The sequence below is a fragment of the Schistocerca piceifrons genome, chromosome 5 (genome assembly GCF_021461385.2).
Source record: "Schistocerca piceifrons isolate TAMUIC-IGC-003096 chromosome 5, iqSchPice1.1, whole genome shotgun sequence".
Lineage (NCBI taxonomy): Eukaryota > Metazoa > Arthropoda > Insecta > Orthoptera > Acrididae > Schistocerca > Schistocerca piceifrons.
The window spans coordinates 673,164,299-673,184,774 of NC_060142.1; the positions used below are offsets into that span (position 1 = coordinate 673,164,299).

A 20,476-nucleotide genomic window follows, 5' to 3' on the forward strand; every position below is an offset into this window, starting at 1 on the left:
GCCTTTCAACAGTAAGGCTCCGAGAAAATGCTGTACCATCAGTTTTCCCTACAGACCCAAAACATTTGCAAAAGGTATGTTAATTCAAAGAATTAAATTCTTAGTTTTCAAGTTCACGTTTCAGTATAATACGTACGTATCGTCGATAATCGAAGTGTTGAGTAACTCACTTTGTCTTCATCATGTACCAAATTAAAAGCTAACACTACATTAACTGGCGTAAAGTATAGGCCTAAACAGGACACTGTGTAGATTTGCCATTCTATGCACCGTATTTCAGTAAATATTGGTGGTAATGAACAGTGTTTCCCAGTAGTGTAACGTAACTGAAATGTCCCAGTGCGTATTACAAACAAGACGTATTTATGGGGCTTTGGAGGGAGGGTATAGCTAACTTAGTTTTCAGTTTCTATTATTTAGTTTGTGATACACGTTTATTACTGAATTAACAAAATTATATCGTTTACATTGAAGGCTAGCTATTCGTAATATTACATTAAAAACTATTTTTAATCAGAAGAAATGCGGAATTTCTCCTTTACGAGATTTTATTTTAAACAAAAACTTTGAAACAACGAATCTGATGACGTTACATGCGTATATGGTGCAATTAGCGACTGTAATACACGCAGCGCTATAGCACACACTGGCAATGTTTTGGTCAGAGTGTCATGGCAGCGAGCCACGCCCCCATGGCTTCAAAACGTAGTACGGCTGGGATACGTAGCGCCATCTCCCCTTATTCTTACCTCCATGATTTCACTGTTGTGTTGGCACACTGGTGGCTGAGGCAGCGGTAACACGAGGCATATTAGCCGTATCGATTGGCGCGTGGGGCACGAAAAAATACAAACAGAAAAAAAACTTATTTAGGAGGCGAGGAGAACAACTTCTTGTGACACAGCTTACAAGAACGTTTTGAAAAAGGCCAAAGCGCGGAGGGATATAGCTGCTGAACCGGATCAAGGTATCGAACACTGCTGTAACGATTTTCATTTACTCACGTGCAATATACGAGGGTGAGTCAAATGAAAACCGTAAATTTGTAGTAACAAATAGAAATTTCACGCTGTTATCCTGTAAGTTGCGTGCTACAAACAGCGTGCAGAATGGTCTGTAGGTGGCAGCATAGTGCAGATGCACACATACCGTCGCAGTATCAGTATAAAAATGGCCGCCCCAATTGCGACTTGCACCAGGGGAGAACAGCGTTCTGTTATTCGGTTTTTGCATAGTGAAGGTGTGAAACCTATTGAAATTCATAGACGAATGAAGGTTCAGTACGGTGATGCATGTTTGTCACAGCAGCAAGTCTATAGGAGTAGGAAGTTCGCAAATGGTGTGACTTCAGTGGAAGATGCTCCTCGTCCAGGTCAGGCACAACGAATTGTGACTCCACAGAACATTGCAGCAGTTGAAGCCATAGTGAAGGAAAACCGCCGAGTGACACTGAATGACATTGCATCATGTTTACAGATTAGTCATGGGTCAGCACACCGCATTGTGCATGATGTGCTCCAGTTTCACAAAGTGTCTGCAAGATGGGTGCCACGGCAGCTGACTCCCGAAATGAGAGAACGACGTGTTGATGCTTGTGAAGAACTTCTTCCGCGCTTTGAACGAGGAGGTGATGGCTTCCTTGCAAGAATCGTTACTGGGGACGAAACCTGGGTTCATTTCCACCAACCGCAAACGAAGAGAGCGAGCAAGGAATGGCGCCATTCCTCATCACCGAAACCAAAGAAGTTTCGAACAGAAACATCACCAGAGAAGGTTATGCTGACTCTCTTTAGGCACGAAAATGGCGACATTTTGGAGCATTACTTGCCTATAGGGACCACTGTCACCAGTGCATCATACACAGATCTCCTAAAAAATCATCTGCGGCCTGCAATCAAATCAAAACGACGTGGATTGCTGTCAGCAGGTGTCCTTTTGCAACATGACAATGCAAGGCCCCACACTGCCTGTACAACAGTTGCAACAATCACAGACCTACATGTTGAGTGTCTTCCTCATCTACCATACTCACCAGACCTTGCCCCAAGTGATTTCCATACGTTTGGACCACTCAAAGAGGCAATGGGAGGAAAGAAGTTCCGTTCTGATGAAGAGGTACGCCACGCAGTGTATGAGTAGTTGCGCGGACTACCAAAAGAATTTTTTTCTAAAGGAATTTATGCACTTTGTAAGCGCTGGAGGACTTGCATTGAGCGTGGGGGAGATTATGTTGAAAAGTGATACAGCTTTGTACCACTTCTGCACAATAAATAATATTTAAAAAAATATTTAAGGTTTTCATTTGACTCAGCCTCGTATTACATAAAACGTATCGAAGTAAAGTACAGTGTTAAGTATTGGAAATTAATGACTGCATACTGCAACACAGCTTACTGCAAGTACCGAGTTGTTACATGTGTAACTAAATTGCAAATCCAGTCTGGGCAGTAGTCATGATACAGCAGCGAAACTCTGTAGATATGCTGAGGCATTGATGGGAATCGATTTACACTGAAAAAAAAAAGATATAGTTCCAGTTGTAGTCACCAGGTGCTTACACTGTTTGTATGACGGTGTGGCATCCACGCTGTCACTTGACAAGCCGCAGCGTGAGTGAACACTATGGTTATCTACAAGAGAGACGGTGCTCTTTTAACGAGACTGTTTTATGTAGACGGCAGCAATTACAGTTCTGCATTAGGAAAGTATCGCCGACTGAAAGGTGTAAGGAGATGCCCACTAACATTAAATGGTTTAAAGAAGATGACAATGAAATTAGAAGACACTGGTGACCTGGGAGAAGAAGGCTTCCTATCCACGTGGAAGTTATTGGCGAGGTTGTTGTTGCTGTAACTGACCATGCAGCCCGTGTTACGGGTGGTGCTAGTGTTACCGCAGCGTCATGCAAATTGTCCATCCCATGGTCAACAATACAGAGAGATTTGAGGTCTACTTTACACCGGTACCCGTACACGACCCAGAGGGTGCAGCAATTGAAGCCTCAGGAACCGCAGCAGTAATCTGAATTCGCTCTTTGATTTATGGCGTGGATCGAAGTTGGTGACATGTAGCGGGGCAATATTCTATTGGCTGACAAGGCACAATTAGCACTACGGGGTGCAGTGAATACACGGAACTGCCGAATTGGCGGACTGTTAAACTGCGTGTTCTGCATAAACAGCTATGCACTTGCAATATGCGACTGTGTGGTGTGGATTCACAAGCACCTTTAACTTGGTCGTTCTTGTTTGAAGAGGATACACCCAGGGGCCCTGTCAGGTTTACCATGACGTCTATACGTTATCGAGATCTCCTTGTGCAGTATGTGATTCCTGCTTTGGAAGAGTGCAGTTGTGATGAAACCACTGTTTTCATGCAATATTCCCCGTGTGGGAGAGCGAGAGAAGTCTCTTCCTCACAACATTCCACAACATAGTAGATACAAAGAAGATCGTTCTTCGAAAAAGAGTTCTACTGGTGTCAGACGTTGACGTGTACACGAGGAAAAAGTTCCTGACGGCGTATCTCTGAAGAAGAGCACTGTGCGAAAGTGAAACGTCGATCACTGGAAATTTCTGGAGTGTGAAACTGGAAGCAAATAAAAACTGCTGCTATTGAAGAATGATTAAAATTAAGAGGACAGGTAAAGTATAAAAAGAACAAATACTAAAAAAGGTGTAAGGAGGAGTTTATAGAATGTCATTAGCAGAAAAAAAAGGTCTGATTAATGGAACATGTGCTGCGGTATCCGGTAATGGTTACCCTGGCCACAGAAAGAAGAGTAGAAGGGAAAATTTATAGGGACTGGAAACACAGTGTAGTGGTCGTTGGCTTCTGTAGACGATGGCGTGAAAAATGGTGAAGGTTAATTTGCTGAGTTTTGTGGCCAAATAATTACCTGTACAGACGATGTTTCTCTTTCTCTGCAAGTGGTGAGGTTTGCCATTCATCTACCGTTCGGCTGTTGTCTCGACTGGCTGGCACTGAACTAGTTTTCCTCTGACAGGGGTTCAGTTGATGGTTAATTGACGTAATCAGTAGGACAACAGAGGAAAACAGCAGACAAGAGAAATGAGTCTTTTTGTTAAAATCTGTTATATTGTTCCTCCAGTAACACGTCATAAATTGGCGAGGTACTCGAGTATGACGGTAAATTTGTGAACGCCAGGCCCTACTGATTCTTGCTGGAGGACAAGAACGTAAAATATAAAACATTCAATTACATGAACAGCATTGGATTATAACAGTCCAGCTCTTGAAAGCGTCTGGAGAGGAAACATTGATCACATTGTTCAGTAACATGAGTGGTAACGGAAGCCTGGGCAGACCACTTCAAAAAACTAGTTCGGTGTCATATTAAATAGCGCCCGGCCTATAGCGTACTGAACGATTAGCAACGCAACTACGAATGCTACTGAACGTGAACTCGGAGATGAATTTAAATCTGCAACCTCGCGAACGGAACGATCAGTGGCGACAAACGGCGTCCATAGCATGTTCGCTGACGCTAAGATGGCGGCTGGTCCCGAACTCACGACCGTGTAACTGCACACCACTCAATCAAAGAGTCACAGTATATCGTGACGTCTCTCGACACTTTTGTGGCCGAGAAGCCCTCGACAGAGTAAGCTTCCCAGCCATCCTAGCAAGCGCCGCGGTTACCGTTAGTTCCTGCGTGCATCGATCAGACACCACGTCCAGGGATTGGGAATGCTGAAGAGGCGGCAACTTCTGCGAAAACGGCGTGCATTCTCGTGTCCTTCAGCGACAAGTACCCGTGGCCTGAATTTGAAACTAACCTCTGGCTAGCCTCTGCCAGTATTCACCATGTTGAGATATTGTAGAATAATCAAATTAGGACCCAGAAAATTCGTCCGTCCTCATGAGCCCATAGTCCGCTGGTTGGACAAGCCGCTGGTGATCTCAAATCATGGGGGAAAATTAGTCTGAGAGCGAATAATTAACGACTTTTGAAATAACAATTTAATCAACTTGAGTTGCAGATCAAACGAAAGATAATTTTCTGAATAACCCAGATCTCGTTTCAAAGATATTGATTTAATTTACTTAGTGCTCTCTCCCTTTGTCGCTGAGGTGGACCATGCAGCAGTAGAGACTGATGGCAAGCCTTATGGCCAGTCCACTCTGCAACAGGTATAAGCGAAACCGATTGTAGGGGATGGCGACTATAGAGGTGAAAAGATTAGCACAAGATAAGAGAAAATGGATAGCAACATCAATCCAACAGCAAGAATGCAAGAAAGATGACTTGAGAAAAAAAAAAATCCCTTTCCTTTTCGCAGCAGTGTGCGATTATCATGATTTTTACGTACCCATCATCATCGGTAAGAAAGTAAAACACAAAATCCTTCTACAGGCCCTGCCGGGCCCGTTGGTACCGACCGACCGCCGTGTCATCCTCTGCAAATGGCGTCATTGGATGCAGTATGAAGGGGCGTGGGGTCAGCACACCGTTCTCCAGGCCTTCGTCAGTTTTCGTGACCTGGAGCCGCTACTACTCGTCAAATAGCACCTCAGTAGGCATCAAGAGACTGAGACCACCCCATGAAGTCCACCTACCAGTAAAAAATCGAATTCTGACCTTCGGCACGCCAGTGAGCCGTGCTGACCAATCAGTTACATGATCACTGGCTCCTTCCTTGAACTGTCGTTGTTGACATATTCGATCTCCAAAAGGCATAAAACGTGTTCCATAACTATGCAACAGATTGACATCAGTGATATAAACATGCAATTCTGCGCACCTGTCTAAAGAGATTTCTTGAAAATGAGTATGATCGGCGTCTTTTTGATATCGCTTTGAATCCTTTGTTGCTCGAGTGTCCTCCCAGAACCTCCCTCTAGCAGGACGGGAGTTTCTTCGCATTGTTTGAGAAGAATCTCATTGGTATCTGACCACAGTGAGTGGCGTCGAAATCGTTTCGTGTCCAAGACATGCATCCTTGGCAAATGATCGAGAAGTCAGCACCTCAAGCGTGCTTGTGTTCGTCTGGCTCTGTCATATCTGCAGCGCGGAATGGTGCGTCCAAAGATTGATACCTGCAAATTGTTTGAAATGAAGCAGAGAGTTCCATTTACAGCCACAGCGTAATTGTAACCGAATTCATTACATCAAGTCAGTTGAATGACATGGTAGAATCAGCTGGTGGACATGTATGGTCACAGAGAATCCCGTATGAAATAATTTTTCAGTTATAGTTACTGCTTTTTAGATTCCATGATACTTACTCATCCTACTGTCCTCCCTCACTACACCAGCTCTAACTTCACATTATTAACATACACTTTTTAGTTGTGTGATCTTTATTGTAAGTATAGAAAAATTTCAGTAACAACACATCTACATTTATACGTCACAGGCGACCTCACAGCTACCTATGTGGGAAGAAATAATATGAGGCCTGACACTTCTTGGAACGTACGCTTCGTATTTCAGTAGCAATCCTTTCAATGATACTCAACGCCCCTCCTGTAGCATCTGCTATCCACAATGCCCTCGCTCATTCTGAATGATCTTCGGATCTTCTCTATCTGCCTTATTAATCTCACCTAACAAAGGCCCCAGATGGACGAGCAACACGCAGCAGTTGGTTGAACCAGTGTTTTGTATGCCACTTCTTTCTTAAGCGAATTACATTTCTTTAGGACTCTCCCAATGCATGGCATCATGGCATCCGCATCTCCAACACAAGTTTGTGTGATCGTTCCTGTAATCTGTCACTATCAGTAGCCCTCGTTCCCAGACTAGACATTATTAAGTCTAGGACCCTGGGTTGACTTTCCATAACTTAGTACCTTTCCTTAAACCTCTAGGTTTAATGGTGGTGGTGGTTAGTGTTTAACGTCCCGTCGACAACGAGGTCATTAGAGACGGAGCGCAAGCTCGGGTTAGGGAAGGATTGGGAAGGAAATCGGCCGTGCCCTTTCAAAGGAACCATCTCGGCATTCGCCTGAAACGATTTAGGGAAATCACGGAAATCCTAAATCAGGATGGCCGGAGACGGGATTGAACCGTCGTCCTCCCGAATGCGAGTCCAGTGTGCTAACCACTGCGCCACCTCGCTCGGTCTAGGTTTAATAATTTCAGCTGTGACGTAGATTAGAAGATGGCATCTACTAACGTGCCTAATAGCTCTGCAACAGAGCGCCTGGCGCTAAGAAAAAGAGAGCTCAGACTGGGCCTCTGTGTATTGTGAAGTGTGCTGTGCAGGGCTGGTAAACAGCGGCAGAGGGTGTGACGTCGCGCTGACGGCTTGGGGCGGACAGCCCACCAGACCGGAAAATTGGACACCGCCATTTTGACTGCCACGTCAGCTTTCCTCACCGCGCTGCCGCCGCTTCTAGCAGCTAGCTCGCTGTCCGGAAAAGATTAAAAGTGAGTATAGGCGATGTCTCTACACGCAAGCAGTAACTTTCGTTCCACAGTTGAAGGAGGCAACACTACCTTTCATTTGCGGAAGATGTCTTACCTACTAGTTTCACACCTTCCATTCATCTTCAATTCTACTCCTCAACAGTATCCAAGCATTTTTCCTATCTATGCATGTTTAGGCACCATGCAGGTCAACATTCAAACACGTTAATGAACTCTTTCTTAATTGCTCATTTAATGAGTCACAGAAAATGATCCTTACACGTTGCTAGTTATTTTTCATACTAGGTACCTGAAGTTATTAAACTGCTCTACAAGCTCATCACTTGTGTAGAAAAAACCTTGCCTTGGTAGGATTCACATTTATCTTCTTCCATATTCCTGACAGCTGATGTCCACTTTTTTTAACATACTGTTAACCATCTTTCCATTTTCACTCATTAATACCATGTCATCAGCAAATATTACACATTTAATTATCCTTCCTCCCATTTAGGAACCACTCCTTTGTTGGAAGTAGTTTTTAGTTAAAGCAGCCAAATTAATGTTATACAGGGTACGTGAAAGACAACAGCCTTGTCTAATCCCTCTCCGAATTTTAATTCCTACTGTCATCTCATCTCTGATTCTTACTTTTACTCTCTGTGTTGCATATAAATTACTTGATAGTCTCCTTTCTTTCCAGTTAATTCCAATCTTATTCAGCACACTAAAAAGTTTGGTCCATCGAACTGTATTCCAAGTCAACAAATGCGGCATATCTGTTTCTAGGTGTCTTCCGCCAATATTCGTTACAGTTTAGTTGCATATCTTGTACCTTTGCACCTTCTGAAGCCGAACTGTTCTTCATCCATATCCTTCTAATCTTTACATTGCTGTCTTCTATTCAATATTCTTAGTATAATTTTTCCGAAATGAGCTATCAATCTTGATCTGTTTGTTCTTATTTTCGAGGCGGGGGGTTAAATTTGATGTTTTACTGTCATATATTCTGTGTATTTCAAGGCAGTAACATTCTTCAGGGTTGGCACCATAATTGTTTCTGTGAAGTCATTTGGTCACTCACCTTCCTCATAAATTTTGCACCGATGGAGCAACATCAATCGGAGGGCAATCCAGTTTCCTCTAGGCGCTTTTCCACATTTCATTTTCTTATGTTCCATCTCAAAGTCTTCTATAATTATTGGAAATCTTTCATCCTCTTCAAGTAATTTTTTTTCATCCTCCGTACCCAACCCATCAGGTCTAACTTGTATCTCATACAATTCTTCGAAGGACCTCTTCCATTAATTTATTATTATTTGATTTTCTGCAATTTCACTACTAATCTCATCTTTTATCATCCACATTAGTATTCCCCTTTCTCTTTTTGAAATCAAAGTTGTTTTCTTCTCGCTACATTAAATCGTATTTCCGATTCTTTAATTATTCTTCAATTTCCTCACATTTCTGTTGCAGCCATTCTGCTCAAGTAAGAAATAATTTCTTCAACGAGTTTTGAAAAAGAAGAGGAAGGAAGATCAGTGTTTAACATTCCATCCTGAACGAGGTTATTAGAGAGGGAACACAGGCGCAGATTCTCTCAAGGATTGGGAGGGGAATCGGTCGTGCCTTTTCAAAGGAAGCATCCCGGCATTTACCTGGAGCGATTCATAGGAAACGTAAATCAGGATGGGTGGGCGGGGATCTGAACCGTCATCCTCCAGAATGCGAGTTCCCTGTGCTAACCACTGCTAAACCTCACTTGATAACAAGCTTTAAAGTGTCATACCTGTTTTCAGACACATTCATGTACATTTTCCGGTGTGATGTATGTGATGTAGATGTCATGTGCCAGAAAATGAGATATCAAACGTTGAAACGCATCATAACAAATATTTGAGGTCGAAGTAGAGTGTGATTGTGAAGTTTAACAGGGCTAGGAAAAATAAAGTTAATTGTTGGGTGTTATTACCGGCCACCAGGTTCCACCGTGACAGTTCTAAAATCATTCAAAAGGAGTCTACAATCTGTATCGCAGAAGTACCCGGATCATGCTACATTAGTCGGAGGCGACTTCAACCTAGCTAGTATAGACTGGGATGTCTATGGATTCATTACAGGTGGTACAGACAAGCCGTCGTGTGAATTACTTTTGAACACATTATCCGAAAACTGTCTTGAGCAGCTAAATCGCCAGCCGACGCGTAATGGAAATATTTTAGATCTGGTAGCCACGAACAGACCAGACCTCATCGACGGTGTCAGTGTTGAGACAGGGATAGTGATCATGATGTTGTCATTACGACTATGGCTACGAAAGTTAAAAAGTCGGTCAAGAAGGCTAGGAGAGTATTCTTACTAGAAAGAGCAGATAAGCAGTTGTTAGCATCCCACGTAGTAAATGAATCGACTTCATTTACTTCCGGTACGATGGACGTGGAAGAATTATGGGAAAATTTTAAACACATTGTAAATCACGCATTGGACAAGTATGTGCCGAAAAAGTGGGTTACGGACGGAAAAGACCCACCGTGGTTTAACAGCGCAATTCGGAGAATGCTCAGGAAGCAAAGACAGTTGCACTCGCGGTACAAGAAAGATCGGGAGAATGAAGACAGGCAAAAGTTAGTAGAGATTCGTGCTGCTGTAAAAAGAGCGATGCGCGAATCTTTCAACCACTACCACCGTCATATCTTAGCAAAAGCTCTTGCTGAAAACCCAAGGAAATTCTGGTCTTACGTAAAATCGGTAAGCGGGTCGAAGGTTTCCATCCAGTCACTCACTGATCACTCTGGCCTGGCAACAGAAGACAGCAAAACGAAAGCTGAAATTTTAAATTTAGCATTTGAGAAATCTTTCACGCAGGAGGATCGTACAAAAATACCGCTGTTTGAGTCTCGTACAGATTCCCGTATGGAGGACAGAGTGATATACATCCATGGGGTTGTGAAGCAGCTGAATGGGTTGAAAATAAATAAATCGCTAGGTCCTGATGGGATTCCAATTCGGTTTTACAGAGAGTACTCTACTGCACTGGCTCCTTACTTAGCTTACATTTATCGCGAATCTCTTGCCCAACGTAGTCCCGAGCGATTGGAAAAAAGCGCAGGTGACGCCTGTATATAAGAAGGGTAGAAGGACGTATCCTCAAAATTACAGACCAATATCCTTAACATCGGTTTCTTGCAGGATTCTCGAACATATTCTCAGTTCGAATATAGTGAATTTCCTTGAGACAGAGAAGTTGCTGTCCATGCATCAACACGGCTGTAGAAAGCATCGCTACTGCGAACGGCAACTCGCCCTTTTTTCACATGATGTCTTGCGAACCATGGATGAAGTGTATCAGACGGATGCCATATTCCTTGACTTCCGGAAAGCTTTTGACTCGATGCCCCACTGCAGCCTCCGAACTAAGGTACGAACATATGGGATTTCTTCCCAAACATGTGAGTGGCTCGAAGACTTCTTATGTAATAGAACCCAGTATGTTGTCCTCGATGGTGAGTGTTCATCAGAGGTGAGGGTATCATCTGGAGTGCCCCAGGGAAGTGTGGTAGGTCCGCTGTTGTTTTCTATCTACATAAATTATCTTTTGTGTAGGGTGGATAGCAATGTGCGGCTGTTTGCTAATTATGCTATGGTGTACGCGAAGGTGTCGTCGTTGAGTGACTGTAGGAAGATACAAGATGACTTGGACAGGATTTGTGATTGGTGTAAAGAATGGCAGCTAACTCTAAATATAGATAAACGTAAATTAATGCAGATGAATTGGAAAAAGAATCCCGTAAAGTTTGAATACCCATTAGTAGTGTAGCGCTTGACACAGTCACGTCGATTAAATATTTGGGCGTAACATTGCAGAGCGATATGAAGTGAGACAAGCATGTAATGGCAGTTGTGGTGAAGGCAGTTCATTGGTAAAATTTTGGGAAGATGTGGTTCATCTGTAAAGGAGACCGCTTATAAAACACTAATACGACCTATACTTGAGTACTGCTCGAGTGTTTGGGATCCCTATCAGGTCGGATTGAGGGAGGACATAGAAGCAATTCAGAGGTGGGCTGCTACATTTGTTACTGGTAGGTTTGATCATCACGCGAGTGTTACGGAAATGCTTCAGGAACTCGGGTGTGAGTCTCTGGAGGAAAGGAGGCATTCTTTTCGTGAATCGCTACTGAGGAAATTTAGAGAACTAGCATTTGAGGCTGACTGCAGTACAATTTTACTGTCGCCAACTTATATTTCGCGGAAAGACCACAAATATAAGACAAGAGAGATTAGGGCTTCTACAGAGGCATAGAGGCAGTCGTTTTTCCCTCGTTCTGTTTGGGAGTGGAACAGGGAGAGAAGATGCTAGTTGTGGTACGAGGTACCCTCCGCCACGCACCGTATGGTGGATTGCGGAGTATGTATGTAGATATAGATGTAGATTTGTACTAAATTGTAATTAATTACATTTTACAATTTACTATTTTTATGAAGCTGTCCTACACAGTCGGATTATCCCTAATTTGTAACACGTGAGATCTAAAAAAGCAAAAGTGTGGGAGAAAGTGGTTTTCGCCTGATCCGTGCCCTCATGAAAATATTGCTAATTCTGAATTCATCATCATCATCATCATCATCATCATCATTTAAGACTGATTATGCCTTTCAGCGTTCAGTCTGGAGCATAGCCCCCCTTATACAGTTCCTCCATGATCCCCTATTCAGTGCTAACATTGGTGCCTCTTCTGATGTTAAACCTATTACTTCAAAATCATTCTTAACCGAATCCAGGTACCTTCTCCTCGGTCTGCCCCGACTCCTCCTACCCTCTACTGCTGAATCCATGAGTGTCTTGGGTAACCTTGCTTCTCCCATGCGTGTAACATGACCCCACCATCTAAGCCTGTTCGCCCTGACTGCTACATCTATAGAGTTCATTCCCAGTTTTTCTTTGATTTCCTCATTGTGGACACCCTCCTGCCAATGTTCCCATCTACTAGTACTTGCAATCATCCTAGCTACTTTCATATCCGTAACCTCAACCTTGTTGATAAGGTAACCTGAATCCACCCAGCTTTCGCTCCCATACAACAAAGTTGGTCGAAAGATTGAACGGTGCACAGATAACTCAGTCTTGGTACTGACTTCCTTCTTGCAGAAGAGAGTAGATCGTAGCTGAGCGCTCACTGCATTAGCTTTGCTACACCTCGCTTCCAGTTCTTTCACTATGTTGCCATCCTGTGAGAATATGCATCCTAAGTACTTGAAACCGTCCACCTGTTCTAACTTTGTTCCTCCTATTTGGCACTCAATCCGTTTATATTTCTTTCCCACTGACATTACTTTCGTTTTGGAGATGCTAATCTTCATACCATAGTCCTTACATTTCTGATCTAGCTCTGAAATATTACTTTGCAAACTTTCAATCGAATCTGCCATCACAACTAAGTCATCCGCATATGCAAAACTGCTTATTTTGTGTTCACATATCTTAATCTCACCCAGCCAGTCTATTGTTTTCAACATATGATCCATAAATAATATGAACAACAGTGGAGACAGGTTGCAGCCTTGTCTTACCCCTGAAACTACTCTGAACCATGAACTCAATTTACCGTCAACTCTAACTGCTGCCTGACTATCCATGTAAATACCTTTAATTGCTTGCAAAAGATTGCCTCCTATTCCATAATCTTGTAGAACAGACAATAACTTCCTCCTAGGAACCCGGTCATATACCTTTTCTAGATCTTTAAAGCATAGATACAATTCCCTGTTCCACTCATAACACTTCTCCATTATTTGCCGTAAGCTAAAGATCTGGTCCTGACAACCTCTAAGAGGCCTAAACCCACACTGATTTTCATCCAATTCGTCCTCAACTAATACTCGCACTTTCCTTTCAACAATACCTGAGAAGATTTTGCCCACGACGCTGATTAAAGAGATACCTCTGTAGTTGTTACAATCTTTTCTGTTTCCATGTTTAAAGATTGGTGTGGTTACTGCTTTTGTCCAGTCTGATGGAACCTCTCCCGACTCCCAGGCAATTTCAATTATCCTGTGTAGCCATTTAAGACCTGACATTCCACTGTATTTGATGAGTTCTGACTTAATTTCATCCACCCCAGCCGCTTTATTGCACTGCAATCTATTGACCATTTTTTCCACTTCCTCAAACGTGATCCTATTTCCATCATCATTCCTATCCCATTCTACCTCGAAATCTGAAACATTACTGATCGCATTTTCACCTACATTGAGCAACTCTTCAAAATATTCCCTCCATCTGCCCAAGGCATCCACAGGATTCACCAGCAGTTTTCCTGACCTGTCCAAAATACTTGTCATTTCCTTCTTACCTCCCTTTCGAAGACTGCTAATTACACTCCAGAATGGTTTTCCAGCAGCTTGACCCATAGTCTCCAACCTGTTTCCAAAGTCTTCCCACGATTTCTTCTTGGATGCTGCAATTATCTGTTTGGCTTTGTTTCTTTCTTCAACATAACTTTGTCTACCTGGGTTCTGGTATGTAGCCATTTTTGATACGCCTTCTTTTTCCTTTTACAGGCTGCCTTGACTGTATCATTCCACCAAGCTGTTTGCTTCATCCTACTTTTACACACTACTGTGATCAGTGTCATCAAAGAATCCCCTGAATATACGTGTGTCCCTCACAGCCTTCCTGAATTCCTGATCTGTTATTATATAGTCAATGACAGATCTGGTTCCCCTGCCTTCCCAAGTATACCGGTGAATGTTCTTATGTTTAAAAAAGGAGTTTGTGATTACTAAGCCCATACTGGCACAAAAATCCAAGAGTTGTTTCCCGTTCCTGTTGGCCTCCATATCCTCTCCAAATTTACCCATAACCTTTTCATACCCTTCTGTTCGATTTCCAATCCTGGCGTTAAAATCACCCATGAGCAGAACACTGTCCTTGTCCTTTACGCTAACAACTACATCACTGAGTGCCTCATAAAAACTATCCATCTTATCTTGATCTGTCCCTTCACAATGCGAATATACTGGCACAATCCTAATTTTCTTGCTAGACACTGTCAAATCTATCCACATCAGTCGTTCGTTTACATACCTTCTGTGTTTTTCCCGTCTTTCTTCTGCCCATATTGCGCTTGTCTTTTTCATCGTTATCTCCTGGAAGCCCTTGAAACCTTTTAATTTAGCTCTGAACATTTCTCTTTCTCATATTTCTTTCTCCATTATTTCCACTTCCTGGAGGTCTGTTAAAAGAAGTTAATTCATTTATACACGTCACTAATGTTTTGGAATTCTGTCAAAGAAGGTAAAAATTCTTTTTGTTATCCTGTTTTCATCCAGTCTTTTTGAGTGTACATAGAAGGCCACTCTTCTCTTCCTCATCGTGTCTGATGTTCGCTCTATTTTTCATAAACTACTTTACTATTTCTTAATTTCCATTTCTCATTCTCATATTTTGGTCCCGAGATTTTCCTGTTTATCTTCCTCTCCTTCTTTCTAATTTACCTGATTGTTTGGCTGTATGTAACGAAAGGCCTTCTGGTGCATAAAGGCATTCTGGTTTAATGACAGTATTCTAATGCCAAGGTTTTGCATTTTGTGGAAATAGATTTCTCGTTATACAGGTTTTTTGTTTTTTGTGAAGACACCTCCATTTCCCTTGGCCTTATTAGGCTAGCATCTTTGTCTAAAGCATTTGGTTGTATTATTTCAAATAAATATTTAAATTTTGTAGCCTACAACAGATTCAGTAAAGATGGCAAGATCATCTGCAAAAGCCAGACAATGAAAACTGAGATTATCCCCTTTTCCCTGAATTGTAATTCTTCTAATTCCTCCTTTTTCTGTTCTTTTCCTCCAGTCCCTGATTACCTTTTCTAGAACGTAATTGAACAGCAGTAGGGACAGTCCATCTCTTCACCTAATGCCAGTTTTGATCTCAAAAGTCTTGGAAGTTTCAGCTAAAAATTTGATTTTGTATTTTTTAGCGTGCCTTTTATGATTGGCACTGATTTGTTGTCAGCTCCAAAGTATTTTAAGATGCTGAATAATGTTTTCCTGTCAATTGAATCATATGCTTTTCTGAAGTCCACAAACGTTGTAGAAATGCTTTTAGATAGCATTTTTCTGTACCTGTTTATGAATTTCAGTTTTAAAATTTGTTCCACACAGGATAGTCCTTTTCTAAACCCTCCTTGGTACTCGTCTAATTCTTGATTCAGCTGGCTTACCAGCCCGTTTTGTGATGCTTTTTAAAGAATTTTGTTAGTCACTGAAAGGAAAGGTATTGCTCTATAGTTGTTGAGGTCAGTTTTATTTTCTTTTTTGTAGATTGTGTGAATTAATGCTGTTTTCCAATCTTCCGGTATAGATTCTGCTTCCCAGAGTTTTTGAAAGATTCCATGTAGCTTCTTGACTGTTCCCACACCTGCAATTTTCCAAATTTCACCAGTTACTGACTATTCTCCAGAGGCCTTATTATTATTCATCTTTAATGATTCAGAATTTGTGTGGGTGTATTCTAGATTTTATTCTGGAAAGTTTGTTCTGGACTCCTCACAATTTAACAACTTACTGAAGTGCCTTGCTAATATTTCACGGTTTTCTTTGTTCTTTGAGGCTAATTTTCCATCAATCTTGAAGCACAAGGTAAGTGGTTGGTACGGTTGAAGCCTTTGTTTAGAACTTTTATAGAAGTTCCTGGTATTGTTGTTTTGGAAGTCTTCTTCAATTACTGATAGCTGATTTATTTCATACTGAATGGCGCTATTTTTTCTTTTCTTTTCACTTTTTACATCACTACAGTATGGGAACATTACAGATATCTTTGCTGTGATGTCACCGGAAGTATGGGGAAGCTGGAGTGGAGGCTGTGGGGCGGGTTACAGGGCACCACATGGCTGCAGAGAGACGCTGCGGCAATCTGTAAACATTTTCTTTTTCTTTTTCTCAGATGTCCGCCGCTCGTGGTCTCGCGGTAGCGTTCTCGCTTCCCGAGCACGAGGACCTGAGTTTGATTTCCAGCGGAGTCAGCCATTTTGACCGACCCCGAGATGGCTGGGTGCAGTTGTGTCGTCTTCATCATCATCATTCATCTCCATTACGGTCGGAGGAAGGCAACAGCAAACTACCGCCATTAAGACCTCGCTTAGTACGGCGGTGCGAGTCTACCGCGTCGTTCCCCTACGCTCTGCCAAGAAGTATGGGACCTCATTTCCAATTTCCTCAGTTGTCTGTCGTCCCGCCCACGTCGAATCCCGCTCAGTCGGCGGTTTGGTCTCTCTGCTTTGCTGAGGAAGCAGCCACGTTACCAGTACGACACCAACGGACCCCACCAGTGAACTTTTCGACGATGGCCGCGCTCCGGCCCCCCATGAAAGTGGCACCTACACCACGCCGACTCACTCCCCGCGACTGTGGAAGGCGGATGCTGGTGGCTGGATTTCCTCTGCAACAGACGGGGTGCGACGGGACCTCCGGACAGGAGGCGGCCGTGCTGGCTGAAGGCTCGGTGTGGCCCGCTGCTGGCTGGCTCCGAGTCCCTTGCGAACTCAGAGGGTCCAACTGGGCCCCACCACAGACTGGAACTGTCGGAAGCTTCTTGTGGCCGCCCATGTACAGCAGCACCGTCGTCCAAGAGAGCTGTGACACTAAAGACACTGGTATTACTTAGCTGTCACCTATTTAAACCCGGCAGTGTGCCTTTGTTTCGCGAATGAACCTTTTCAAGTGACGGCTGCTTGCGGCAAGAGTTACTCGCATTCCCACTGAGCACGCCACTAGGCAACTCTTGTGCCCATGTCGGCCCGATGTACTTTCCTGCTTCACGTTCCAGTGTTGTTATCAACAAGCTCGCGCCTGTCTTATGGGTACAGCTGTAGTCTACAAAAACCACCTTACTCGGTGGCGTCACTACAGCCAGTTCATGTAAAAAGTATAACCAGGCATCACTTTTGTTATACAGGGTGAGTCACCTAACGTTACCGTTGGATATATTTCCTAAAACCGCATCAAATACTGACGAATCGATTCCACTAGTGTAATTGGTTAACATAAACCATAAAAAAATGCACGGAAGTATGTATTTTAACACAAACCTACGTTTTTTTAAAATGGAACCCCGTTAGTTTTGTTAGCACATCTGAACATATAAACAAATACGTAATCAGTGCCGTTTGTTGCATTGTAAAATTTTAATTACATCCGGAGATATTGTAACCTAAAGTTGACGCTTGAGTACCACTCCTCCGCTGCTCGATCGTGTGTATCGGAGAGCACCGAATTACGAAGGGATCCAAAGGGAACGGTGATGGTCCTTAGGTACAGAAGAGACTGGAACAGCACGTTACGTCCACATGCTAACACCTTTTTATTGCTCTTTTTCACTGACGCACATGTACATTACCATGAGGGGTGAGGTACACGTACACACGTGGTTTCCGTTTTCAATTACGGAGTGGAATAGAGTGTGTCCCGACATGTCAGGCCAATAGATGTTCAATGTGGTGGCCATCATTTGCTGCACACAATTGCAATCTCTGGCGTAATGAATGTCGTACACGCCACAGTACATCTGGTGTAATGTCGCCGCAGGTTGCCACAGTACGTTGTTTCATATCCTCTGGGGTAGTAGGCACATCACGGTACACATTCTCCTTTAACGTACCCCACAGAAAGAAGTCCAGAGGTGTAAGATCAGGAGAACGGCCTGGCCAATTTATGCGTCCTCCACGTCCTATGAAACGCCCGTCGAAAGTGTACCTCACCCCTCATGGTAATGAACATGTGCGTCAGTGAAAAAGACCAATAAAAAGGTGTTACCATGCGGACGTAATGTGCTATTCCAGTCTCTTCTGTACCTAAGGTCCATCACCGTTCCCTTTGGATCCCTACGCAATTCGGTGCTCTCCGATACACACGATCGAACAGCGGAGGAGTGGTACTCAAGCGTCAACTTTAGGTTACAATATCTCCGGATGTAATTAACATTTTACAATGCAACAAACGGCACTGATTACGTATTTGTTTATATGTTCAGATGTGCTAACAAAACTAACGGGGTTCCATTTACAAAAACGTAGGTTTGTGTTAAAATACATACTTCCGTGCATTTTTTTATGGTTTGTGTTAACCAATTACACTAGTCCCTCTCCTCACGTTCGGTCTGTGGAATCGATTCGTCAGTATTTGATGTGGTTTACGAAATATATCCAGCGGTAATGTTAGGTGACTCACCCTGTATTATAATATGTATTTACCATTAACATGTTTATTTTTATTTTTGAGTAGATTGATAGTCAGGAAGTCAAACAACAAGTGTGCAATTGGGAGTTCATGGGAACGCAATGAATAGAGCGTCTATGTTGCGTCGGAAACGTATGTAGACCGAGTACTACCAGCGAAACACATTTTGAAAACTGTGGATATTCTGAAGACAGTATCCGGCTGATTTAGATAGTGTGCTCCTTGCAGAAAATGTATTTACGATGCCTTCTCGGGTAACCTGCGGTTGTTCCTTGGCTGAACTTCCGTAATTGAATTGAAATTGTTACCATAACGTGAGTCCCAAAACTGAACTGTTTTATATGTTTTTGATTTTCAACATAATACGAGCTCGCCCGCATTATAATAGTAAAAGTGGTTATGAAAACAGCTAAATGAGTTCTATATGTCAAAGTTATTCGCCACACTGTCTTTCACAGATGAGACACGCCTGGGAAAAACGTCCAAACTACAGCTTCCTAATCTGAGAGTTGAGGTGAATTTTCCACACTTCATAAAACTTGAACTTGATATTAATAACTGTATCGTGTGGCAGAAATGCTACCGTCGTGTATATGTGAACTTCGATGAATTTCAATAGCAGTTGTTTTCTTGAAGTTCTGCCGTTGGATAGAATATTCCGACATCTTTCTGGGTTGCGTCTGGGCAACGGCTTTGCCGCAGTGGATACACCGGTTCCTGTGAGATCACCGAAGTTAAGCGCTGTCGGGCGTGGTCGGCACTTGGATGGGTGACCATCTAGGCTGCCATGCGCTGTTGCCATTTTTCGGGGTGCACTCAGCCTCGTGATGCCAATTGAGGAGCTACTCGACCGAATAGTAGCGGCTTCGGTCAAGAATACCATCTTAACGACCGGGAGAGCGGTGTGCTGACCCCACGCCCCTCCTATCCGCATGCTCCACTGAGGATGACACGGCGGTCGGATGGTCCCGGTAGGCCACTCGTGGCCTGAAGACGGAGTGCTTCTGGCTTGCATCTGAAATAGTATTATTTCTTCTTCCGATATTTCTGCTGACAATCTTATATCAGTCTTCACTGTGAGTAACTGGCAGAATTTAAACTGCTCGACCCAGTATCTTGGAGTAAATACATGTGCGTTATAAATATAGAAAGTCAAGTAGTTTGATAGCTTGAATTTTGTTTAGTGAAAAATATTTTCAATGTTCTAACCAGCTGTTAAATAAAACAGGCAATAGCATACATCAGCACTCTTAGAGATCATGTTCACGATGTAATGAAGATTATACAGAGCCCCGAATGATTAAGCAAATACACTCCATTCCCGTTCTTTATTGTCTTAGATATCAATAACAGGCACATCTCCTTCTCCTACCAAGTCGAGAATCTCTTTGTCATAATCTACATTTGTTATGTACCAGAGCTTTCAGCGATGTACAAATAAAACTAAATACTGATAAAAATGTAAAATACCGTTCAACTCGAATTACAGGACAATATCCACAAAATATTTTGTTAGCTTGTGCTGTCTATTGTGAATCAACCACTGTTTGAGTTACTAACGTAAGAGAGTAATTGTTTAGAAACAGTCATCTTTCTCCACGCTACCATTGCAGATTATTGTTGTTGTTGTTGTCTTCAGTCCTGAGACTGGTTTGATGCAGCTCTCCATGCTACTCTATCCTGTGCAAGCTTCTTCATCTCCCAGTACCTACTGCAACCTACATCCTTCTGAATCTGCTTAGTGTATTCATCTCTTGGTCTCCCTCTACGACTTTTACCCTCCACACTTCCCTCTAGTACTAAACTGGTGATCCCCTGATGTCTCACAATGTGCCCTATCAACCGACCTCTTTTTTGGTCAAGTTG

At 42.9% G+C, this 20,476-nt stretch overlaps 1 pseudogene; it reads left to right on the forward strand.

Moving 5' to 3' along the window:
- Positions 1-19,293: 19,293 nt before the first annotated feature.
- On the forward strand, positions 19,294-19,411 carry LOC124799627 (annotated as a pseudogene).
- The last annotated feature ends 1,065 nt before the right edge of the window (positions 19,412-20,476 follow it).